Source organism: Rhea americana, unplaced genomic scaffold, assembly GCF_003343005.1.
Source record: "Rhea americana isolate MKP2758 unplaced genomic scaffold, rheAme1 scaffold_60, whole genome shotgun sequence".
NCBI classification, from domain to species: Eukaryota; Metazoa; Chordata; class Aves; order Rheiformes; family Rheidae; genus Rhea; species Rhea americana.
The window spans coordinates 139,648-153,269 of record NW_028186757.1 but is presented as its reverse complement, the minus strand read 5'-3'; positions in this window follow the sequence as shown (position 1 = coordinate 153,269).

Sequence of the window (13,622 nt, the reverse complement as noted above, 5' to 3'; positions counted from 1 at the left end):
AAAAAAAAAAAAAAAAAAAAAAAAAAAAAAACAGAATCTTGGTGGCTGCCCATAGCTATTCCATGAGTTTCTGCTTTTTTGAAGTCTCTGAGAAGACTGACTGCATTCAGGGTTGAATCCCTGAATCTTCCCAGTCTTAGTGGACCTGCTTTAGAATCCCACTGACTTCAGTCCCTTCAGCCTTTTGCAGATAAGACTGACTTCAAGTCCTGAAAATCATCTTTCAGGGAGCTTTGGCTAATATGCAAAGACCAAGACGTAAAAGTGTACAAGTAACATAGTGAAGAGTTTCCCTCTTCAGCTTAAGGAAATCTATTCAAAGACTTTGTATATCATCTTCACTATTGAATGACCACCTGGATTCTTTTCAGCATTTTTGTATTTTTCCATTATTGGTTATTTTTGGTTATTTCTTTCCATTTTCCAACTACATGATCCCTTGTTTAAGCTTGCAGTCTAAGATTCTTCCTCAGAGGAAGAATTGAGATCTCTCTGTATGACCATTTGGTCTCACAGGGTTCCAGATAAACTTCAACTTGACTGTTTGCTTGCTGTATCAAACAGCATATTAGCAATCAAAAACTATGTGAACCATACAAAATCTAAAAATACTAATATGTTTTTGTGAATTAATCAAGAAAGGAGGTTCCTACCATTAAATCAGGAACATCTCTGGGTCATGGCTGAAGTTGTTTGTGAGTCAGAAATAAGCTGGCTGTCAACTGGTGTAATTCAACATAAATTTATAGATTTTAGTAGAGAAGCAGCAATTTATAGCAGCAAGTCATTTTTTTTCCCAAATTCTTCCCCAGGCTTCAAGGCTATATTGTATGAATAGTTCAAAACCTAATGCTAAACCCTCTAATGCTACATATTTTTTACTTGTTCACAAAATCACAGAGCAGTTGAGGTTGAAATGGACCTCTGGAGATCATCTAGTCTAACTTGTCTGCTCAAAGCAGGATCAGCTAGATCAGTTTACTTTGGACCTTGTCCAGTCAGATTTTGAGGCTCCACCTCTAAGGGTGGGGACTGCACAACCTCTCAGGGCAACCTGTTTGAGTTTTTTAACTCCCTTACAGTGTTTTTTCATATACTTAAACAGAATTCCCTCTGTTTCAGTTTGTACCCATTGCCTCCTGGCTTTTCAGTGGGCACCACTGAGAAGGGTCAGTACAGCCTTCTTTACTCCTCTTCCTCAATCAGGTACACATTGATCAGATACCACTGAGCCTTCTCTTCTGCACTCTAGACTGAAGAGTCTCACTTCTCTCAGCCTCTCCTTGTATGAGAGATGCTCAGAGCTTTTAATCATATCCATGGCCCTTTGCTGGACTCACTCCAGTATGGCCATGTCTCTCTTATACTGGGAGGCACATAACTGGACACAGCATGCCAGCCTTGGCCAGCTGGTGATGCTCTCTCTGAGTGTGATACAATAGTAAGATACAGCCTGATACAGTTGTTAAGCTAAAATAGTCACAGCTGTAAGAACACTTGAATGCAAAATTCATGAGTTAAGAGAAAGTTTTTCCAGCTAATAAGATAAGGCTTCTGATACGCAATATATGAACGTCAGAGAAGTAAAAGCCTGTGAAAATATAGGATACCTGTTATCTTAGTGTAAGATACAAGAATTGCAACTGAGCATGAAGCACTTATCATTCTAAAGTTTTGATGCAGAGGGTTATGTTGTTCCTATTACTAATAGTACCTGAAAGTTGCACCTATTTATTACATTGTAATTAGATTAATAATGCCCAACTCAAGACTGGATATTTGTTTCATGAAGAAGCTTTGTGTCATAAATGCCTGTTAGTTGGTCTTAAAAGCTGGCAGGTTCAGTTAAATTAACAAACTGTTCAATAAGCATTGACACATTTTCCCACAGTGAAGAACCTTTTTTTTTTTTTTTTAATCTACCTTATGGCTTTCATAAAAATGCCATACAAGAGTAGTAGCCACTTCGTATTGTTAAGGTTTCTCTTGCTTTGTTATGTTAAACATGGCCAAAAAATATACTAGGTAGAAATAGGCAAAAGGACAGATACTGTCATTACATTTGAAAACCTTATTAATTTGCCATTTCTCCTTTTCCCAGTGATTTGTGTTATTGCTGCCTATGCCACATGCACAAAAGGCTACAGTTCCATCTAGAAAAAAATTTAACTTTCTGCCAGCTAACTCAAATTCTCACCTAAGCCTTGTGGTTATAATGCTCACCAGGGATATTAGGGAGACTTGAAATCATTATCTTTGATGCCTGATTCATAGCAGTTACACAAAGAGAGGTTTCCAACATGACTGGGAAAGAGAACTCAGTCTGCTCATTGTATGAAATTCTTAAATACTTCAAGAAAATGACTTGACTACTTCTGGTATTTCCTCAGTGCTGGTCCATATAATCTATTTACTTGTAGTCTCACTTTTTTCCATATTTTTTTCAGAGTATTTTATGCAAAAGATATGTGCTTCGTAATGTCCTTCACAGGAAATTTCCTTTACAAAAGTATCTGTTTTGAAGTAGATGACAGTACAACAATATAGGTAAAACAAAAAGTCTTGCATTAAACATACTCTCAGGAAAGAACTGTGCAACTCAAGAGGTGTGTTATGAAGAAAAAAATGTTATGCCATAGTATTCGTTTAGTATAACTACACAGAAATAAAAGCCTGTCACCTTATCTGTGTTTCAGTTCTTCACTTTCAGGAGTGAATAATCGCTCTAAGCGCTTCTTGGAGAGCAAATGCAGAATGCATGATCGTGAAGAGTATTATTTTTGTTACTTATGCAGACTATAAGGAAAATCAATGTTTTTCTTTAGGTATCTTTTTATGGTATCACTTGGTGGATAGGTCTGTTTTTCAATAACAGTCATATTTTTTATGAATGCCTTTATTTTTCAAAGCATAACTTTTAGAAATGGTGTTTGATGTATGTCTGAAAATATATTATTTACTCTTTACTGTTTTCCTGGAGTCATGCTTAAAAAAACCCAACAGCCTAGCAGGGCTTAAGGTAAAAAACCAAACTCTGTCTAAACCAGGAATATGTGGTCTTTTTTTTTATCTACCAGAGAGTCATCTACATTGAGACCAATATCAAGTGCCATTCATTTAACTTTTTCCTAGGAAAAAATGTGTTGATTCAGGAAACCATTATTATAAGAAGCTCATTAGACAATGATGCATTGACAGTAGCAGGTTGATGACACTGTTACAACACAGCAGTATCAAGGTCAGCATTAGTTAAGGCTAACATTCTTATATTATTTTAAAGCACTCAATATAGAAGTTATGCAGGAAGTTCTGTGTGAAAACATGCTTCTCTCTTTCTCTCTGCCGGTAGCATCCGTTCGTAAACTTATGATATGACCTCTAACTTGAGTGCCCTTCAGTTCCAGTTATATTAAAGCTATTTATTTCTGACTAAATAGGACTCTCTTCATTGTTATTGAAGAGAGGTGGTTAATTGATGGTGGATTTTTTTCTGTTTGGTTAGTTGTGGTTACCATGAACTATGAATTTAGTGCATTAATTTATGTGAAGTTTTAATGGAGTTTTGAAAATGGTTGATATTTTCTTGTTATAGTAATCTTTAAGTGAGTTGCTAAATGCTATACTGTTACTACTGGTTCACTTAGAAAGGTTTAGTAGTTGAATGTTGTAGAATTTGACTGTTTCTATCAGTATTTTCCATTCTCTATATATATCTTTCAAGCTTGTGACTTTTTCAAATCAAGCAGAAGTGGTTTATGTCATGAACAGATAGATGTCTTTTTATCAATCTGGAGGAAAATACGAAGCTAGTTAGGCTAATTTGTGGGGGTTTGACCTTGGCTTTAAATGGGAAATTCATATTCGTAATACTTAGGAAAGGTAATAAATTGATCTCAGGATTTAGACTCTTCATATATCTTACATCATGACTTTAACAGCTAGGCTATGATTCTCATCAAAAAATGTCACTTTGGATTTTAAATCTATTTTTATCACCCAGAAGATCTCATCTGTCAATATTTGATTAGAGGTCCTTGCTGCTTGAGACAGCCTTTCTCAGGCTGATAGATAATCTGAAGCTCTGAGACCATCGATTGAAGCTTCATTTCAGGGAGTTAAAAAAAAAAAAAAAAAGAGGAAGAAGAAGCTAGGAGATAATTTTTGATTACATTTCAACCTGTGACTTCTGCCTTGAGCCCAATAGGAGGACTGAATCTTCCTGTCTTATCACTGCAAAGACAGAGTACTCCTGTATTGATTTAGACAGAAAAGTTCAAGTAAGTTCCAACTTGATTATTTTTTCATAACATCTCATCTAAGTTTAAGGCAAACTATCTTGTTTTTCTCCTTTCAACCTTAGTTTTTCTTTTGATTTTCCATGCACTGGAATATAAGTCATAGTTCTAAAATGTGTTTTTGGTGTGCTTATTCCCAGTGCTACACACACTTTAAGATGCTTTCTATTCAGGTATTGCTTTTGAGGTGATCGCGTCATTATAAAAAAAAAAAAAAAAAAAAAAAAAAAAAAAAAAAAAAAAAAAAAAAAAAAAAAAAAAGGCTAAGAATTCTGTCAAAAACAAAAACAAAAAAAAATTGACCCTGAAATGTCCTTTAGGCCTATCTGCTATATTGGCAAAATACAAACTTACCTAGACTATCTTTAGCAGATGCTTGTTTATTCTTAAATATTTCTTTTGTGGAGGAAATTGAAGGTTATCTTTTTGTACCTGTAGGAAAAAAAGGTGGGTGAATATGTTCAAACATTCAGTTTAATTCACAAATCTATATGTGATGTAAGTATATGTGATGGTAAGTAGCACGAGCACATGCTCCCCACATAGCAATTCTGAGGCCACTACCTACTGAAAGTCTGCCATTTATTTACATTTATAACATAAACTCAGATGTGGATTCCTAACTACCATGTAATCTTCTATCTGAATACCTTGCTTACATGTATTACTTACTCTTCCTAGAAGAATAACTTCAGGGTTCTTCCTTCTTCTGAGATATCTGGATTCTGGATAAGGTAAACTCAGAGCCCTGCAAAGAGAAATGTGTTTGTTGACTATACAAAACCACTGTGCATCTTTTGTATTTTTATATTCATATATTCTGTGTTGAAATTTGACAGTATTTTTCTGGGTTTAAAGTTAGATTTTATATCAGACAGATAAGTGTTGATGAAAAGCTGAATGGAGGATGAAACCTCACCCTACCTGGGGACATAATGCCAGACACAGAAAAAGATTCAGGCTTTTTGTCTGGTGCCAGAACAAAAACGCAGTGATATTAGCCAAAATAATCAGGCATGAGAGTGAGCACCTGAGATCTCAGGACGTCTGAAGATAGAGTGTAAAACTTGTTCAGCTCAGCTGTATTTTGAAACAAAAATTTCAACCTCTGTAAGTTTGCCAGCTAATGTTGACAAAGAATATAGCTCTGCAGGCATTCTCATTAACAGCTAGGCATTTGAAAATAATATGGGAATGGCTGAAAGCCAACATGGGACTCAAATAGGATGTATTTTTTGTGTTCCTGAATTTAGCTGTAAGGTTAGAACAATGATAAGGGCTCATAGTAATAGGTGTCCAAACAAATGTACATTAGAGATGCTACTAATTAGTAGATAATTCATATCTAATTAAGCTCTCCTTTGGGCTTCTGAACTAACGACCTGATTAATTTTGACTTGCGGGTTTGTCAACTCTGTATTTTAATGTTGTATATCAGCTTTTGAAGCAAGTTCACAGTGTGAGTAAAGAGTTGTGGTTTGCACACATCACAGAAATGCTATGATCGGTCTTAATGAAATGCATCTTAATCTTTCCTGTGAAATGCAAAATTGTATTTACTTCATGTAATTTCAGGTTTTCTTGGTGATTTATATTTAATTTCATCTTCTCTCTCAAAAGTCTTGAAAAATTAGAAGTTAATGACTTTAGGAACAAGAATGGGCAAAAATTGGTGATATTGACAAAACTTCATGTTGAAAGTGAAGATTCTTTAATTTGAAATTCAGAGCAGTGAACAGGAGGGATGATTCTAGCAGTATCTACTCCTATTCTTGCAGTTACAAAAATGGCCAGAAAAAAAGTAGCAGGTAACTTTATTGCTATCTCAGTAATACTGAGAGTAATACTGAGGCATGAAATAATGTTTAATAACAGTCTGCTTTTCCACCTCTTTGAAGAAAGGGATCTTTGGGTATCAGGACAGCAATTATGAGCAACATGAGAAATAAAGCTAAGATAACCTGTCTTCCTTTTGAAAACAACCAAAGCTGTTTGTAGTGACAGGTATGTGCAAACTTTGAACACAAATCTCTGAGCTGAGATTTAGAAGATAAGCAGTATTACTGCAGAGGAACACAATATATTTAATTACTGCAGGAATCAAAATGTCATTTTAAGCAACATATTGAATCTGTTGAATGTTTAGCTTGAATTATATTATGACCCAACTATTGAATCCAAAGTGGCGTGGAGCACCAGACACTCTTCCTTTTATGCTGAGTTTTAGCACTCCATAAAATGTATGTGAAGCAATGTTATCCCTCTCAGTGGTAATGCAAACTCCTTGTAAAGTTGATAGAAGGATGTACAACTGGCGAGGGCTGCCTGATCCAGTGTATTTCCTTGCAATCCCAGATAATTGCAGAGAAGATACTTAAGTCCATAACTCTGCACACAAGATTAACATCGCAGGCCAAACAAACGCTCAGTATGTTATAGAAAATTCTAATGTATAGCAGTAGTGATAAGGGGTATAAGGGAGAGAAAGTACTGGGTATAGTACTAATATATTAGGTAGTTGAAACTACTCCTAAGAGCATTCATAATGGTGCGTCTCCAGTTGGTGACACACAATCTACAGTTAAAGAATATTTTTAAGCTTTCAAAACTCAACAGCCAGAAGTCCGAAAATGCAGAAATTAGAGTTACTCTGCAATGTTAGTCTTGCACAACGCACTATGATTGTAACTATTAGTTACGTGATTGCTTTTTTCTCCTCACCTGCAGGCCATCTGCATCTTTATTGAGCAGTACAGTATTCCTTGTGTAGATGGCAATGCTGTTCAAGAACTGGTCTTGATCATATTTACTGCATTTTGTTCAAACTCTCTTCTGACTCCAGAATTTTTAATGTCTTTTTGTGTTTTTTTTTTTCCCTATGGGAAACATTCCTTCTTTATTTGTTTCACAAGTACTTATTTTCAGATTGCCTTGGGAGGTGAGGCAGTGACATTATCAGGAGAGAGAGCTGACATACGTTTTGGACATTAAGGTCCGAATACAATTGGTTGACAATCTGCGCTACCCAGGACTTGCTTTCCAGACTATCTAGCATAATATATAGCCCAATAGTATAGCAGTTTAAAGTAAAGCTACTGTTGACTTCTGAGTGGTAATATTCAGTATTGTCTGCATATCAGGGTCATAGGTAAGAAATCAGGCGATCACTAATGGTATGTTCTTATTTAATGGTCATCCATGAAAAGTCTGTTTTAAACATCTTGCTTATGACCACACAGAAACTCAGTAGTTAAAGAGGGAATATGATTCTGTTCTTTGGGCTATCATTCAGCTGCTTTAGTTATGAGTCTATTTTTTCGTTGTTGCTATAATCCCCAGGTTTATTTTAGGGAAGTTGTGGTTGGGCGAGGAAGGAAGATGGAAGAACTGAGACTGAGAAAAGGAGACAGGCACCTGCTATCAGTGCTAATGAGCAGACTTGGATCTTACATGGTCTTCAGATGCTGCCAAGAAAATCCTTGCTGGCCTCAGTCTGGAGCATGGTCAGTGCAAAGTAAATTTATTATTTACTGTTAAGCTGTCTTTTCTAAGCATATGATGACTGTATTTTTAAATGAAGATAATTTGGGCAGACTTCCACAGGCAGGACTGCAGCACATGCTTTCTGTAAGAGCATTCCTTAATATATTTTAGTTGCCTGCTTGAAAGCACAGAATTTCTGTAGCTTTTCAGTTAATAGCTGGTAAGAATTTCTTTTAACATTAGAGAACACACTTTCTTTAAGCTGTTTTCGCTAAAATCAAGACAAATAAATCAAGGTCATCTAGCACTGAAAATTTAAGTTTGAGTGTTTCTATTTTGTCAAAATTATAGATAGTGAAAACATTGCCATAAAATAAATAAATATTAGGAAGCATCAAAGGTGCCACTCACACTTTCATTTCTAGTATTTAATGACAGTTAGGCTTTTGTATCTATCCTCTTTCAGCAAATACATTGTACTTTGAAACCTTTGAATTGAACTGAAATCCTATCACTGGTTGTAAATAGACTTTGAACAAAGCCCTTGATGAACCCACAAAATCCGTTTTACAAAATGTTTTATCAAAACAGGTATCTTTCATTCTCTATAGGACAGAGCCAGAAAGAGCCCTGCTGAAATGATATTTTATAACTGTTTCTTTATATTTCAAACCTCTGTGTCTGTCATTTCAGTTCTTCGATGCAGTTTCTGTAACGCTCTTAGGGCATTGGCTTGTCAAGCTTCCCTTAAACCTGTTTCATCAGATGGGTTGTTGGGGGCCCCATCTGGCAAACGCCAAACATTAGTGTATTTATTTGGGACTTCGATTTATTCAATTAAGCTCTCTACTGTTCATTTGAGTGAAGATGTGTGTATATATATGGTATTTTGATGATATTAAGCCAATTTTTAAGAATTTGTATTTTGAGGATTTAAAACTTGCTTTTGGGAGACTCTTTCATAACCTAATGCTATTTTTTCATATCTTGATAAATAAATCTCATATAACTTAATAGAGAAGAGTAAAATTTCATTTTCATTTAATCTCCTAAATTTAATAAGTATTTATATTCTTTTATAAAATGTTCAAAATAATTCAAGGAAAGTCTATTATTCATTGTTAAATACTACTATGTATCATTATCTGTTTAACACATCTTCTCTTCTGCACGGTAAATAGCTATGGAGACTAGTTCAAACTCCTGTAGCTTAGAGTCTTTGTATTGCTCATAATACTGTCTTCCTTTGGTATTTGCAGGGAAATGCCAGGCAAACTCACTGGCTTCCTTTCTTACTTGCCTAAAGCTACCTAGTAGAAATTTGCCTGTTATCCCATTATCTGTGTGTGAGGACAGACTGTTTTGGAAAACTGGGAAACTGGACTTTTTGAGAAAGATCTTGCTATACTTATTTAAAGTAATGCTCTAAAGTGCTGTAAGGGTCCTCAGGACTTTCCTTGGAGAACTGAAAACTAGAAAATATGAAATGGTGTTGAACAGTGACAAACAGAAACATGAGTACCGAAGCAAAGCGAATACCTGTAGCACTTCGCTTCTGCTTACTCATGTTCATTTAAAATCAGAGTTAGTTCTCTCCTCATTTTTTAAAACTGGTAGAATCACAAATGCTGTGTAACATACTGATGGTAACTGTGGTCTCTCATGGAAGCGTGTTCATTCTCCTTTTTTGTTTGCATGCTTGAAGATCGGACAGAAAGCGAGTCCATAGTCAAGAAGGTAAAGCAGGCTAGCTGGGTTTGGTCGTTCCCGTTCGTGGGTGTATGTGGAGTGTAGCTGAAGGGGTTCACCAGCAGTTTCGGTGCTGTGAACCAGCGAATCCTGTTTCAGACATCTTATGAAGAGGTAATCTTAACATATTCGTTCACAAGGGGAAACCTGGGCTAAGATACAGTACTGCATACAGTACACTGTAGAAGTATATATATATTCTCACTTCAATCATACTTGAATGTTCAAAGTTGTGTTTGTTTCTGGCTGAATCTTGTACAGAGCTTAATGTCATGAGTAGTCACATATCTCTTGAGAGAACTGGAGTGCTTCTGTGGAAATGTAAATGAAAGCTGTTTGGAAAATGTGTTGTTAATATTTCTGCCTTGCTTGAAGGAAAAGCGTGTTTAGTGACACGTTAATCCAACCAAATTCCACTAACTGGTTGTTGGGAACTCTCTCTACTTTTTTGTCTTTCTTAGTGATTAGTTACAAAAAGAAATATATGAATTTCATAATTTAGCAACAAAAATCTGGGAAAGTATACAATGAAAACTACTCAGAAAAAAAGCAGTCATTTAGTCAGAAATACTCCTAAACCTCCAAAGTGTGTCAATGATTTTACAAGTGAATGGACTTATAGTTTCATGTACAAAAGAAATTTGGTCTGTGTAGGTATGTTAATGAAATTTTTTTTTTTTTTTTTTTTTGGTATCTGTTGAAGCTCTTTCTACATTTGACCACTTCTCTTTACAGGGTATAGCTGCCAGCTATAAAAAAATAATGTTTTTTTTGTCTGTTTGTTTTAATCACTATCCCGAACAATCTCCTTTTGAATTTAGATATTTGACCTTTAGGAAGGGATGGCATTTTCCAGTCATTCTGTATTAGGTTTAAGATGGGGTAACAGATACCAAGCAAAATCAATGCATCACAGAGAGATACGAGACAAGACTGTGGAGGTATTTATATATAGCTCAAAGGTTTGTAGATACATATTCCATAAGTTTGGAGAAATACACTTATTTCTTTATTCAGTAACTTTTTTGTGCTAGTGAAATGGAGATCGTTCCATAAAAATCTTATTGCAGACTTCAGTCTTTAGTTGCTCTTATAGAAAATGTTAAGTTTGTTTCATAAACTGCTTTAAAAGCAGTGTGAGGAGTACCTTTTTCTATACATTCTGGTGCAAATGCAAGAAATCAAAGGTAGTGTTTTTGCTGAGCTTGTGAGTAATACAGGTACTGTTCTGATTTGGTGTATGAAAGATGACAAAAGGTGTAGAGTAGGAATATATCAGTGACTAGTATTTTTTATGCATGTGCTTCAGCATTTTCTTCTCTGGCTAATCCTCTCAGCATCATTCTCGACTTCTTTCTTTCTTTTCTTTTTTACAGCTAATCACTCAGTAAAGCCTCTTTCCATTTGATCCTCAAAGTCCATCCTTACCTTCACTCTATTTATGTCCTTGTGGAAATTTTGTCCCTTCTTCCTTTCTAGCTAAAATCTGAATACGTGAAGTGCTGCCTTCTCCTACCTTTTATCTCATCCTGTTCAATTGTTTTCTTTGCCTTCATATCTCATGCTGCAGCAAATTCAAGCCCTTTGCCACATTTTCAAATAAAGGATCTTGCCTCACATACCTAAAGTAATATCTGCTGCTTGTCCTTTTTCTCCTTTCTTTCCATTACTGGCGTGTTTTTCATAGCTGCTCTTCCTGTTCCCTGTGACCTGAGTAGTGACTCTATTTTATCTTCTTACTACAAAGTCATCCTAAAAATACTTACTTCAAGAAAATGCCTTACTTCTTTTATTTCCCAAACTTCCAGTTCTTACATTTCTGCACCAAAAAGGCTGTGAAAGCATGTGGAAGATGATGTTATATTTTATTAGGAGTAGTACTGATGAGATAGCATGCCAAACTGAAGAGTAAGTGGTGTGACACAAGACTGACTGAACTGGTGACACAGGTTCAGAATCTCTGACCCTGTTTTAGTCATTTTCCCTGACCTGCTACATCAATTTTATGGCTTCAGCCATTTCAGATGTAATGATTTACAAAACATAAACACATCAGCTGCCAAAAAAATGTCAAAAAATTAATAATATCCCTTTTTAGTAGGGAGATTTTCTTTGTTTTACTTCTATTTCACTTTTAGTCATGAGTTACTCTGTAGTATATTAAAATGAATATAGTGTTGGCCCTTAGATTTTCATCAGTAGTGAAGACTGAGGGCAAAAAGCCTTGATCTGAAGCAAACCCTAAATGATGCTTTCTACCAAAATAGGCATTAAAGGAAAAAGGAGAGATCTAATAAATCAACTCTCTCCTATCTTCGTCTTTGAACCTACTAATCTTAGATATGGTCTCTCTTTGGTAGCTCAGGAAGTGTGGGTTAGATGAATGGACAGTGAGGTGGATTGAGAACTGGCTGAAAGGCAGAGCTCAGAGGGTTGTCATCAGTGGTGTGGAGTCCAGTTAGAGGCCTGTGGCTAGTGGCGTCCTCCAGGGCTCAGTGCTGGGTCCCATCCTGTTCAACTTCTTCATCAATGACCTGGATGAGGGGACAGAGTGCCTCCTCGGCAAGTTTGCTGATGATACCAAGCTGGGAGGAGTGGCTGACACACCAGAGGGCTGTGCTGCCATTCAGAGAGACCTGGACAGGCTGGAGAGCTGGGTCGAGAGGAACCTCATGAGGTTCAACAAGGGCAAGTGCAGGGTCCTGCACCTAGGGAAAAATAACCCTAGGCACCAGGACAAGCTGGGGGCTGACCTGCTGGAGAGCAGCTCTGCAGAGGAGGACCTGGGAGTGCTGGTGGATGACAGGTTGACCATGAGCCAGCAATGTGCCCTTGTGGCCAAGAAAGCCAATGGTCTCCTGGGCTGCATTAGGGAGTGTTGCCAGCAGGTCAAGGGAGGTGATCCTGCCCCTCTCCTCAGCCCTGGGGAGGCCTCATCTGGAGGACTGTGTCCAGTTCTGGGCTCCCCAATACAAGAGAGACATGGAGCTACTGCAGAGAGTCCAGCATAGGGCTACAAAGATGGTCAGAGGGCTGGAGCATCTGCCCTATGAGGAATGGCTGCAAGATCTGGGCCTCTTCAGCCTGGGGAAGAGAAGACTGAGGGGGGATCTTATCAGTGTGTGTAAGTACCTGAAGGGAGGGTGTCAGGGGGACGGGGCCAAACTCTTTTCAGTTGTCCCGTGTGACAGGACAAGAGGCAATGGGCAGAAATTGAAGCACAAGACGTTCTGCCTGAACGTGAGGGGGAATTTCTTCACTGTGAGAGTGACAGAGCACTGGGACAGGTTGCCCAGAGAGGTTGTGGAGTCTCCTTCTCTGGAGATCTTCAAGGCCCGCTTGGATGCAACCCTGTCTACCATGCTGTAGGTGACCCTGCTGAGTGTGGAGGTTGGACTAGATGATCTCCAGAGGTCCCTTCCAACCTTACCAATTCTGTGATTCTGTGATTCCACAGCTTCAATATTCATGCCTGGGTAAACTGAATTAATTATGCCGAGATATTAATCATTCCATTTTCATAGTATAGATTTTGGTATTTTTCTGTAGCAGTCTGTTTAAAAGAGAAAATGAAAATTCAAGAACTTTCTGCTGTAAATTATTTTTTTTACAGTATTTAACTTTACTAGGCAATCATTGTGCATATGGAATCATCCCTGATGGATAAAATGTACTCGCAGCAGCTGTACAATGATGTAATTAAACATGCTTCCTAATTTTGGTGGATAAATTACTGAAAACCTTTATGTGGTAGAACAATTGCATTAGCCCTCAGTTCTTTTTCTGGTATACTGATATACACTAGAGAGCCTCATTTCTCTGTAATAGTCTATACATACTATAAGGTAAAACTGTGCTAAGAGAAATTTCAATCAGAATGAAATAGATGATACAGGTGTTTTTAGTTTTATCAGTGGAGGATATGGTAATCTTGGAGAGTGGTGCTGAACAGTTTATGAAATGGAAACTCTTTTTTTCAATTTGATAAAAAGGAAGTTAATCCATTAAGTGTCAAATTTGCAAAAGTGTATCAGAATTTGAGGTCTTCTTTTCTCACAAGTTCTAAATACTGCTGTTAGATTTGATCTTGAAAAT